General features: G+C 40.1%; 1 protein-coding gene across 5 annotated transcripts in view; it reads left to right on the forward strand.

Annotated features, from left to right (window-relative positions):
* The window catches only part of SH3D19 (SH3 domain containing 19), a 206,634-nt gene that overhangs the window by 62,067 nt on the left and 131,769 nt on the right, over positions 1 to 12,798 (forward strand). The window contains exon 1 of one of the 5 annotated variants that reach the window (XM_036765518.1): positions 12,099 to 12,275. The exons of 3 other annotated variants lie outside the window; for them this stretch is intronic. The gene's annotated coding sequence lies outside the window, so the exon portion shown is untranslated. Of the gene's footprint in view, positions 1 to 12,098; positions 12,276 to 12,798 lie in introns of those variants that run through there. One more of the 5 variants, XM_036765519.1, reaches the window with a different exon arrangement.

Raw genomic sequence — 12,798 nt, forward strand, 5'->3', positions numbered from 1 at the left:
ACTTTCTTTTTGTTTTTATTTACATCCCCAGTGCTTAAGACTTTGCCTGTTACATAATAAACACTTAATAAATGTTTGTTTACTAGAACATTCCCTAATCATCAGGCACATGGTTTGTTTCCAGTTTTCTGCTGATACAAGTAGTATTGTGCTGAACATTTGGGTAGAAATGGCACCTTTTTTTCTAATATTGGAGTATATATGTACAATGATGATCTCTCAGCTATGATTCTTTTCTATATTGTCATTTAATTTTTTTGTTTGTTTTTAAACAATGTATATGTTTTTTAAAAAGCAATAACAGTATATATTCTGTTGCAGGATCATAAATATGCCTTTGTTATTTTAGTCTCGGAATTCTGAAATAACATTATAAATTTGCCTTTTCTAAAAACGAAAATAAGTAAGGCCTACCAGCCATTGCTGGCTTCATCTACCTCAAGATTGTGAGGAGGATGAAACAAGACAAAATATAGGACAGTACTTTGAAAACTTCTATACTAATGTCGATGGTGGTTTTATCATTAATTATCCTTGTCACCTTTTTTGAACCTCACCAGTTTTGTACAGGTGGCCTTTCTCCTCCCTCTGCCCCCCCCCCCCCCATCTATAACCTAGACAAATTCATCAATAGCAGAAAGGCACTATAGGGGCTGAATTGAGTGGGTTTGTGGTATCAGTGGGTACAGAGATTTTGTAATCTTTATTGTTCAATTCCACTAGAGTCGATTCACAGCTTTGACAATGGTGAATTAGCGTTCATTTAAATTTCCATATAATTTTTGTTTCTTTTTTTTTATTTAGTGGAAAAAGTGGCATGTCGGTGGGAGTAGGAGGTAGTAAGGGGTCACAGTCCTCTTTCTAGTGTTTTAGATACCTCTGAACCTAGGCAAAATTGTGAAGGAGTTGCTTTAGTGAAAAGGCCCTTTTCAGAGCCCTTCTTTACCCTCATTGTTCCTATTGCTCACTATTTCAGCCACCTTTTCTCCATACAAATTTATTAGTTCTAGTCTTAGGAATCATCATGCCTTAAGCTAACTAAAATTCATAACTCCCTTAGTAAGGTATCACATGAATATGGGAGTTTGGGGTACCACAGGTACAGATAGGTGAGGGTGGGTCTTAAGGTCAAGAAAGCCTTCCATTTTCATTCTCCACCCCCATCCCCATCCTTACAAAAGGAAAGAAAAGTCACAAGGTCCCTGCTTGAGGTGCTTGAGGTCAAAGAAACAAGGATTTACAACAAAAATTGACATAGTTGAGAATTGTTAATTAGAGCTAAATAGTGGGGTGATTGGGGCAGAAATTGATCCTGAAGTGAAGAAGATGGGGACAAAAGATGATTTGGAGCATTAAGCCTGGACCTTCAAGGTTTAATTCAAATCCCACCAAATTCATGGAATCTCAGAACTTTCTCCAGCTTTTGCTCAGTGGTAGGATCTCAGGTCTTGCTCCCACTGTTCTTCTCACCATTCTGACAAGGTAGGCATTTCCTCATTATTCTAGTGCTCTGTTTTTCTAAGACCGCTCCATACTAAGCTTAGGTTTTAAAGAGTCATTTATTCGTTCAACAAGCATTTGTTAAGCATCTACTCTATGCTAGGAACCGAGGGATTCAACATTCTGAGGTTCTTTGTTCAAATCTCTTGATGTTTAATGTTCCCTCTTACTACAAGACCAAGCACTGTCTTTTCCAGACATTCTAGTGATACCCTTTATGCTGCTTTTCCTTTGCAACTCTTGGTAGAGTTATAGCAAACCCAGTGACCACCATATACTTCTTTATTGCCTTTTGAGCGACACACAACTAACTCTTCAGACATCGTGGCATTTTATTATTCATAGCCCCATACAGCATCACTGAAAAAATATGGGTAAAAATATGGGCCTTTGTTAACAGGGAAGAGCTTGGACTAGGTTCAAAATGGGGATACAGAGAGTTTTGGGAAATGTCCTCTCACTAAAGATGGTAGAGTTGGTGAGAAAAGAATTTACATCATGAGACAATTAACAAGACTAGTAGGCAACAGATGCTAAGGGACTCATAAATGGAGGAGTTGGTGAAAAATAAGAGAAGGGAGTGATCCTCAAGAGCTCAAACAGCTGGCAAAGGTTCCATGGGATTCCATGAATTTGGTAGGATTGGAATTAAACCTTGAAAAGTTCAAGCTCAGTTCCCCTGTCTCCTTACTACCGGTTGGTTATTTTGAAGCTATGTATCTCATAATGTTATTAGCACTTGAGTCAAAAAAGCATTGGCTTTAGAGTCAGAGGACCTGGCTTCAGAGTCTGCCTCTTGTGACCTTGGGCAATTGTAACCCAACAGATCTGGAATTTTCTTGAGTATGGCATGGAGGAACTGGAGTTTGAAAACTTAGCTTAAAATCCTGGCTCTAACACTTACTACCTGGTTCACCTTTGGCTAATCTCTCTGGGCCTCTGTAAAATGAGAGATTGGGACTAGATGGTGTCCGAGGTCCCTTTGAGCTATAAATCTATGATATTGTGATTCATGAAATCATAGAGTTGGGACGGACCTCAGAGGTCATCTACTGCAACTTCTTACCCCATGCAAGAATCCCTTCATAACATCTCCAACAGACATTCATCCAGCTTTTTCTTGAATATCTCTAGTGACAAGAACCTCACTGCCTTCCAAGGCAGCTCTTTCTATATTTGAATAGCTTTAATTTTCAGGAAGTTCTTCTTCTTCACTTTGAACTGAAATCTGCCTTCCCATGATTGTTAATTCTTTCCTTAGGAGTTGGGCAGAATAAGTCTCATCCCTCTTAGAAGGATTATACCATAATAGAGAGACTTAGAACTCAAAGACCTGGATCCTAGTCCTGTCCCTACTCCTAATTGGCCATATGATCTTAAGCAATTTACTTTACTTCTTTTTTTAAGAAAAAATGTTATTTTATTTTTTTCCAATTACATGTAAAGACAATTTTTAACATTCTTTTTTTTTAAATAAAATTTCGATTTCTAAATTTTCTCCCTCCTTTCCTTCCCTCCCCCCTCCCTAAGATGGTAAGTAATTTTAATTTTTTTTTAGAGCGGGGGGGGGGGGAAGGCAGGACAATTGGGGTTAAGTGATTTGCCCAAGGTCACGTAGCTACTAAGTGTGTCAAGTGTCTGAGGTCGAATTTGAGCTCAGGTCCTCCTGACTCCAGGGCCAGTGCTCCTAGCTGCCCCAGATAGTAAGTAATTTGATACAGGTTATATATGTGCAATCATGTAAAATGTGTTTCCACATTAATCTTGTTGAATTCACTTAACTTCTCTGGACTCCTGTGTCTCTCTCTGTAAATGAAGAAGCTAGATCTTCTGTTGATTTCAATTCTAAATTCTTTGAGTCCCAAGAACAATCTACTTTACAGTTCTCTATTTTATAGAGAGGCCTGACCAGAAAAGTACATGGTTCATCCAGCCTGACCACCAACCTCTTTTGAAATGACTTCTCACAGCATCCTCTTCATTGTGTTTTGTCAGATCTGTTTTTGGTCGATGGGAGCCACATGGCAGGAGTCAGAAAACACGGGCAAATACTAAATGAGTAAGCTTTCTCCTTAGATAAGAGAAGAGCCCATCCAGGGGCAGTTTGACAGGTAGCACCTTAATGATTGAATGTTTCAGCATTTGCCCCATTGCATTTCCTTTATGTAATTCTGAAGAGAAAGAGGGAAGTTAATGTGAAGGAAATAGAATTCCAGTTAGAAAATTACAGTTATCCAATGTCATCAAGCTATCTCATTTTACAGATAAGGAAACTGAACCCATGAGAGATTAAGTGACTTGACTAAATCTGCCCAGCTAGTGAGTGACCTGCACACATCTCAAATATATTGATCTTCTGCCTGTAAGACCAGGGCTTTTCCCAGTATTCCCTGGCGCCTCCATGGCTATAGGGAAATATTTACGTAAAAGAGATCAAAAAGATTTATCCCCCCAAAAATTAATAACTAGGAAGAAAACTAAGTTCCCTCTATACTCTGTCATGACAGATGAAACTTATGTGATGTATCTTGGTTAATTTCTTTCTTTAGTGACCTCAGTTCCTCTGCTGGAAATGGAAGAGAACTGCTAAAGATTCCTTCCAGCTCAAAATCTGCCATCTAATGAAATGTGAAACCTTTGACTATGCTATGTGGAAAGCACTGGGCTAGGTACTAGGGATACAAAAATAAAAATGAAACTGCCCCATACCTCAAGGTGTTTTATCCCTCAAAAGAATGTAATGACCATTAAATAGATTAATAAAAATAAATATATTAATTGAATTAATATAAATAAAATAGAGAAATACAAAAGAACATAGAGTAAATTTAAAGCAATGGGGGTTGGGAGGATCCTGTATTAAAAAGTTCATTCTCAGCTTAAATAACTGGTACATATTTGGAACTAACGAAAGGTATGATTTTTGACAGTGCTAGAAGTTTCTACACTTACTTAGAGAAGAATGGACAGCAGAGCTGGAAACTTCCCTAGAATGTGCTTCATCTGCCTTGAGTCCTTATATTAGTCATTCATCCTAGGCTTCTCAACTGAGCAATTTAAAAAAAACAGACAGGAGTATTAGTTGGTGCCTGCTTCTCATGACTTGTGAAAATCCACATGCTAGTTTGTGGCTGTCGAGTCATTCATTCGTGTCCAGCTCTTTGTGACCTTATGGACTGTACTGGCAAAGATACTGCAGTGGTTTGCCATTTCCTTCTTCAGTGGATTAAGGCAAGTAAATGGTAAGTGACTTGCCCAGGGTCACATGGCTAGCAAGTATCTGAGGATGGATTTAAATTCAGGTCTTCCTCACTCTGGGCCCAGCACACTGTTTGCTATGGTGCCCCTCACTGCCTCCTAGGTAATCAGGAGTAAGTGACTTGCCCAGGGTCACACCGATAGTAAGTGTCTGAGGCTAGATTTGAGCTCAGGTCTTCCTGACTCCAGGCCTGGCACTCTATCCACTGTGCCACCTAGCTGCTCTTCTAAATTTGGTCAAAGGATACTCATTTAAACACAGCAAAGTCCCATTTCATTTCTTTTCCTTTCTAATTTACCAATATAGGCTCTCAAAGCATGAATATCTCATAATTACTTTATCATAGTATGATCAATTTTAACATCCTTATTTTACAAATGAATGAATTGTAAAATGACTTGGTCTGGGTCTTACAGCTAGTAAGTGGCAAAGTCAGAATTCGAACCAAACTCCTTTGATTTCAATTCTAAGTACTCTTTCTACTGTCTAATGGGTTTATTGTTCTGTTTGTTCTGCTTCTCTGGTCAGAAGAAATCTTATTTGCCCTTGGCACTAACAACAGGCCTATTTGTTTGTTTATTCATTCATTTATTCAGTTATTTATTTATCTTTCTAAGTATCTGCCTGTTTATCTGTTTGTTTGTAGATTTCTTATTTCTCCTTGGCTGGACAAGAAGTAGTCACTCCTGGCTTGTCCAATCCTGATTGACACAGAAGCTTTAACTTGTTCTGTTTTTCCAACCAGAGAGAATTCTCATCTCTCTTGGCAGCTCTTGGCCCTGAGCTCCCAGGAGTTCACTGTGTTGCTGCTGAACTTGGTGTAGGCATCTGATCAGCATTAGCTCCAAATTCCTGAACCCAAGTGATCACCAGCCTTGGCATCCCTTCGTAGCCAGGATTAGAGGCCTGAGCCACCACACCAGATCCAAGGGACCTCTTAAAAACATGTTAAAACCAATTTGTCCAGCCCTTCATTAGATGGACAGTGTTTATACAAGAAAATCTCATTTATTTGTTTCCACAACCTGGTTTGTCAAGCCAGGATCTGAGACAGTTTTCTGTTACATGATCCAGACATGGACCCTGAACTTCTACGTAAGGCTTAGAGTCCATGCCATGAGACAATTCTAGTCCAGATAAATTAGATTCCAAAGGACTAAAAAAAAAACTTGTACATGTGATTATTGAGCAAACTTTAGGTTGGTGAGCTTCCCTATGGTTCTGGGGAAATTCTAGAACAGGTATTAAACAAGAAGATTGTGCACATAGAGAGGGCAGAGCTAATTGCTATTAGCTAGCATGTGTTCATTAGGGATGCCAGACTAATCTCACCTCCTCTTTTGACAGTTACCCAGTAGTAATGATAATAATAAACAATAACAATAGTCCACGTTTATATATCACTTTAAGGTTTTCAAAGCACTTTAAATACATTAGATCTCACTGCATCCTCATATATGAGGTAGGTGCTATTATTATCCCCATTTCACAGATAAAGATGGAAACGGCAAGCCACTGCAGTATCCTTGCTGGTTGGTTGGTTGTTGTCCTTCGTTCTTGAAGAGGACCAAAATGACATCACTGTTAGAGTCAAGTTTCAGTGTGTCTGACTGGCTGATCAGACCAATACAAGCTCAGAATGCTCTACCACTGGTGGGTCACAGTCCATGTGAACATTTGGGGTGGATTCTCTAAATTTGTGCATCCTGTGTTTCCTTTGAGCTACTTCAATTCTGCTTTGCTTATAGAGCACAGCACCTTCTCTGAAGTGGGCATGTCATGCTTGAGCGGTCCTGTGCCAGTGTCTCCCATGTCACACAATCAAAGTTCTTAAAAGAGACCTTGAAATTGTCCTTCTATTGCTTCCTCTGACCGCCATGTGAGGGCTTGCCCTGTGTAAGTTCTTCATAAAATAGGCTTTTTGGCAAGCGTATGTTTTACATTCAAACAACGTGGCCAGCCCATCAGAGTTGCGCTCTCAGAAGCACAGTTTGAATGCCTGGCAGTTTAGTTCAAGGAAGGACCTCAGTGTCCAGTACCTTATCCTGCCAGGTGATCTTCAAAATCTTCCGAAGACAGTTCAAATGGAAGCAATGAAGAAACTGAGTCTCAGGGAGGTTAAATGACTTGCCTATGTGTTCCTAGTTAATATGTCTGAGACAGGATTCAAACCTAGGACTTTTTGACTCCATTCTGGTCCACAGCTTCTCCATCCACACTGCCTCTCTAGCTTTAATATACCTGGATTTTAGCAAAATATTTCATAAAATCTCTTACCACACCTTCATGGACAAGATGGACAGTGATGGAAGGTACAGTTAGGGAAATTTGGAAGAGGTTGAGTCACTGTACCCAAAGGGTATTGATCACTATCACCCTGGAAGGAGATCTCTAGTGCTATGCCCACATGCTTTGATGAAGAGCCATGTTCTGTGTGAACATTTTAATCAATGACTTAGAGGTATTAGATGGCTTATCAAATTTATTGATAATTTAATGTTGTATGATAAAATCAAGATCCAGAAAGCTCTTAGTGGAATTATTAGGCCTTGGGGAAATGTTCCAACCTGGGGAAAGACTGATTGTTTCCAAATCAGGGTCCAAATGAGAGTGTAAACCAGAAGGCTGGGCTGGGTAAGAGCCCAGAATTGAGAAATGGCCAAGATTCAAGGGGCCTGAGGTGGAAGCTGGGGGCCAGAGCAGTGATTTCGAGCCAGAGATGTATGCTGGATATCAGGATGGAAGCTACAAGTAGTGTTGGCAAAAATGACTGTCTGTTGCAATCTGGCTTCTGGAACCTTCACCCTTTCACTGGTAGCTGAATACCCCACCCCTTTGTTGCACTGATTTAATCCCAGGACTTTATACCCTGCACTGCCCTTTGCCCTACAACATTTTGATGTCGTGTGAATTGATACTTGGTAGCCTGGAATTATGGTCTGGGATAAGCATAAATTCCTACATTTAGATTTTTAAAAAATTAGCTGTGAAAGTACAAGGTGAGGAAGATGAAGATAGAAAATTGTACATATGAAAAAGTCCTGAAGCACAAATCAACCATGTAAAGTATGGCAGCCAAAAAAGATAAACCAAGCTTATATTAATAATGTTATAATAGTAATGTATACTACTAGTAATATTGTTGTCTGGATTCTAAGATATCAATAAAAATGAATTTTTGGAAGATAGCAATATGCTATTTTCATATAATATTAGTATGCAATATTAATGTCACTAATATACAATATAATACATAATATGACAATACTATTATATTAATATAACTATTATCTTATCATTTTGTTGTTGTTGAGATTTCATTGGAGTGGACAGTTCTTCATAAAAAACTCTCTCTCTACCAGTGGAGAGGGGCTACTACTTTCCAATTTATAGCCTTAGAAAACTGCCTTGGGCACTGAGAGATTAAGCCTTTTCCAGGATGGAATAGCCAGGATGTGTCAAAACTGAACATGACCCTATGGCTTCTTCACTGTGAGACCAGCCCCACAGTGCCTCTCTCTACATATATGGATATTGAAAAATTGGAGGAGAGCCATAGGATGATGTGAGCTAGTAGAGAGTGCATTGGACGTGGAGTCAGAAGACCAGAGATTAAATCCTGGTTTGGACACTTACTGGATGTGTGACTATGAACAAGTCATGCTCTCTGAACCTGTTTCCTCAAATATATAATAAAGGGGTTGAACTATATGAACTCCAAGGGGTGGGGTGGCATGACATAAGGCATGATAGCAATCATAAATAATTAATGATTCACAGAATCATAGAATTGGAAAGGACCTGAGAGGTCACGTAGTCCTGTCTCTGAACAGGCATTCGCTCTACAGTGTTTCCTTAAGTGCTCACCGTGACTCCAGTGAAAGAGAACCTACCATCTTCCTAGTCAACTCATTCTATTTTTGGATAGTTCAGTTAAGAATTTTGCCCTTATATTCAGTTGAAGCTAGCCTCTCTGCAGTTTCTCTCTTGCTTCTAGTTCTATCCTCTGGGACAAAGCAGAACTGGCCTTATTCTTCAGATGCTGAAAGATCATTATCATGTCCTCAGGAGTCTTCAGTTCTACAGACATTAATCAACATCCCACTTCCTTCAGTTGATGAGCCTTGTAAGGCCTGACACTCAGTCCTCTCACACCATCCACAAAAATCACAGAATCTTAGAGGGACCTTAAAAGTCACTTCATCCAACCCACACCTCCTCAGGAATATGGACTACCAACCAGCAGTCATTTGGCCTTGGCTTAGAGAACTCTAGTGAGGTTTTCCATTTGCTTTAGATGCTGTAGTTTACTTTCTGACACAGATGCACGTAACTTCTCAGAGACATCCTTTCAAGTGACCTCAGAGACTTACAGCCAAGATCTCATTGTATATCACTTACATGCTAAGAATAGGATTGCAGATTGTCGCGTAAAAGCTGTATTAAACTTATTTTGCTTGACCCTGCAAAGAAGCATTAGAGCAGATGGGCAGAAGTTACAAGGAGGAAGATTTTCACTCATTTTTTTTCGTTGTTGAGTCATTTCAGTCATGTCTGACTCTGTGACCCTCCTTTGGGGTTTTCTTGACAAAGATACTGGAGTGGTTTGCTATTTCTTTCTACAGCACATTTTACAGATGAGAAAACTGAGGGAAACAGGGTTAAGTGACTTGCCCAGGGTCACCCAGTTAGTAAGTATCCGAGGTCACATTTGAACTCAGGTCTTCCTGACTCCAAGCCCAGTGTTCCACCCACTATACCACCTAGCTACCCAGACTTTTTTTAAGAGCCTACCGTGTGCCACGACCTGTGCTGAGTACAAGAGATACAAATAGGAAAAAGAAAGTCCTTGTCCTCAAAGAGCTTACAATTTAATGAGAGAAGTCAACACACCAAAGAAAACTAAAAAAGAGGGGGAGGGGAAGGTACCCAAGCCTGGGGCATGATGGAGAAGTCTAGCGATTCCAAACCTAGTGTCCTTTTCACTTCTAGCACCATGCCGCGTCCCAAAATTAAAGAAGCTATGTTGCATTTGAGACTCTGGTGAGACATCAAGGTGGAGTCATCCAGTAGACAGAAGTTCTAGTCTAGTTCTCTGGGGAGAGATTGGGATTGGAGATATAGATTGAGGAGTCATCTTCATAGAGACTTTTATTATCATTGAATCTATGGGAGTATAAGAGATTACCAAGGTAGAGAGGAAGGCCAAAAACATAACTCCAGGGAGCACTTCCACTTAGGGTGTGGAAGGAGAATGAGACATCAGGGAACGAGACCCCAAATAGCAATCAGAAAGGTCAGAGAGCAACCAAGAGAGAACAGTTTCAAGCCAAGGAAAGGGATTATATTCAGAAGAAAGGGGGGTCAGGAGTCTCAAGTGCCTTGGAATACGAAGGAGAATGAGGACTGAGAGAGAAGACCACTGTAATTGACAAGTTATTGTTGTCCTTTAAGACAGAGTAATGTCAGGAGTGATGGCTATGTAAAGCAGTTGATGAAGGATTTGCCATTAGGGAAATAAGTTGTGAGGAAGCTGACACAGTCTGTGTAATCTATGCTTTGGTAGCAAAAGGGAAAAGAGACAAAGCTATCTTGAGGCCAAGGGAAAGGGCTTGTTTTTGTTTTTTGGGATACAGGAGACTTGAGCATGTACAGAGACTAAGGGGAAGGAGCCAGTGAGGGAGAGGCTGAAGGTGGAAAATCAGTAATAATAAATGAAATTTATGTAATAGTAGCAAGCATTTATTAAGCACCTGTTAGTGTCAGGCCCTGTGTTTACTCATACAAAGAAATGCAAAAAATAGTCCTTGCTGTTAAGAAGCTTGCAGTCTAATGAGAGAGACAACATGCAAACAACTATGTACAAATAGGATATATACAGAAAAAAAAAAATTGGAGATAATCAACAGTGGAAAGGACCTAGCCTTAAGGGATATCAGGAAAAGCCTATAAAAGGTTGAATTTTAGCTGAAACCTGAAGGAGTTCAGGGAAGCCAAGTCAGAGCTGAAGTGGCAAAGACTTTCAGGTATTGGGCAGCCAGTGAAAATGCAGATGAAGTGTCTTGTGCCAGGAAGTGTAGGGAGGCTAGTGTCACTGGATTACAGGGTACTTAGAGAAGAGTAAGGTGTAAGAAGACTGGAAGGAGGGCACAGGGGCAGTTTATGAAGGGACTTTTATGTCAGAGAATTGTATCTTTGATCCTGGAGATGATAGGGAATCAGTCATTGGAGTTTATTGAACTTCAGTGATCAGACATGTGCTTCAAGAAGATCAGTCTGAAAGCTGAGTGGGTGATGGACTGAAGTGGGGAGAAGCTTTAATTTTGCAAAGTACTTACAACAAAGCCTTACAACAACCCTGAGTAATAGCTACCACAGATATTATTGTATGCATTTACAACTGAGGCTTAGAACAATTAAACGACCCCTACATGGTCAGACAGCTATGAAATGTCTGGCACAGGGTTTGAACTCAGGTCTTTTGGACTCTCTACACTATACCACATTGCATCTCTCTCTATAGGATTAGAATACTAGAGTCAAACTAAAATCATTGTATGTTCTCATATTCATTTCTTATGCTGCTTTTGGGTGTTTATGTCCAGATTTTTTTTTTCTGTCTTTGTTGGCAAGAAATAAGTATCTAAAATCTGCTGTCTATGCTTGGTTTTGTTCTCTTTCTGCTTCTGGAATTAATCATGGCGACTCCATGTTTCATCAGAAATAGAGTTTTCACATAGCGCCCAGCACTTCTTGCCTTTTGCAGTGGGAAAAAGAAAAAAAAGAGAAAGAAAAAAGAAAAGGATATTGTTCCCAAACAGGGCTTTCAATAATCACTTAGTACAAGAGAGAAAGGGAGAGGTCTGTGGACATTCAGCAAGATGAAGCCAAAACATGTATTTCAGTTTTGTTTTCAGTGGTCAGGGGTGGGGTTTATTCTGCAATATATTTAATTAGCAAGCCCTTAAACCCAAATTGTTAAAACTTACATGGGATCTGAGTTATATGTACAGAGTTTGTGCATATGTGCGTGTGGTAAGGATGTGAGTACATATGAATGGACTTTAGAGAAAATGTGACATTTATATAGATTACAAAATCAACCTCCTGGATAAAACAAAACAAAACAACAAAAACCCCAGCTCCACACAAGAGTAAAGCCTCCATTTATTTTGAGAGTAGAAAGATACAGAAAGTCCAGAGATCATGTTTTGCCAGAGAGAACGAAAAGGAAAAGTGAACTCCATTACATTAACTTCCCGAATGACAGCCTTCCAGTTGTTCAGCCTGGTCATAGCCCATCTGCCAATCAGAAGTGAGCCCTGGAGGGAAGCTCTCTGATGCTGCCTGTTGTTTACATGGACTGTGACTCTGTTTCTCCCCCTCTCACTGGTGCCTTCATGTTCACCGACTACCACAAAGAAGATCCTGCCACAGCAGGAAACTAGGACCCTAGCAGCCAGCGACATCCCTTCCAGATGAGTAGAAACTTCTTTCAGGTCATTATTAGCCACGGGTAAGAGCGGTTGGCTGGGTAAAAGCTAAGGGTGGATGAGAAGGGTTGTCTCCGTGAATAAATAGAAGCATAAGGTGTGAGACCTGGCAAGTAAGATGAGGGGGGAAAAGTTGGTACAGAACTTACTGTTTCGGGAGTGGCTGAGGTATGGGCTGGATAGATATGTTAGTAACTGATAGGTAAGGAAGCAGGTTCTGTTTTCTTGAAGGGACGGGGATAGCCTGACTTATTTCAAGGAGCTGCAGGAATATCAGATTAAATGCAAATGGGAAGCAAATTAGAACCAGCAACATATTTCCATGGCGTATTAGGTTCAGAAATACCCTGAATGAACCAAGTAGTCCCTAGCTTTTTCACGAAGATCACTAATTCTTAATCACACGCATGCCAAATCCTTGGCTAAGAAAAAGATGTTTACTTAGGAGTTCCACCGTCAGGTTTGAGGATTGCTATCACACTAAACTGAACTGAATAAACGATTCCTTTCTCCCATTTGCATACTTCCAGCCCTAGCTCTACCTTG

The sequence above is a fragment of the Trichosurus vulpecula genome, chromosome 6, assembly GCF_011100635.1.
Source record: "Trichosurus vulpecula isolate mTriVul1 chromosome 6, mTriVul1.pri, whole genome shotgun sequence".
Lineage (NCBI taxonomy): Eukaryota > Metazoa > Chordata > Mammalia > Diprotodontia > Phalangeridae > Trichosurus > Trichosurus vulpecula.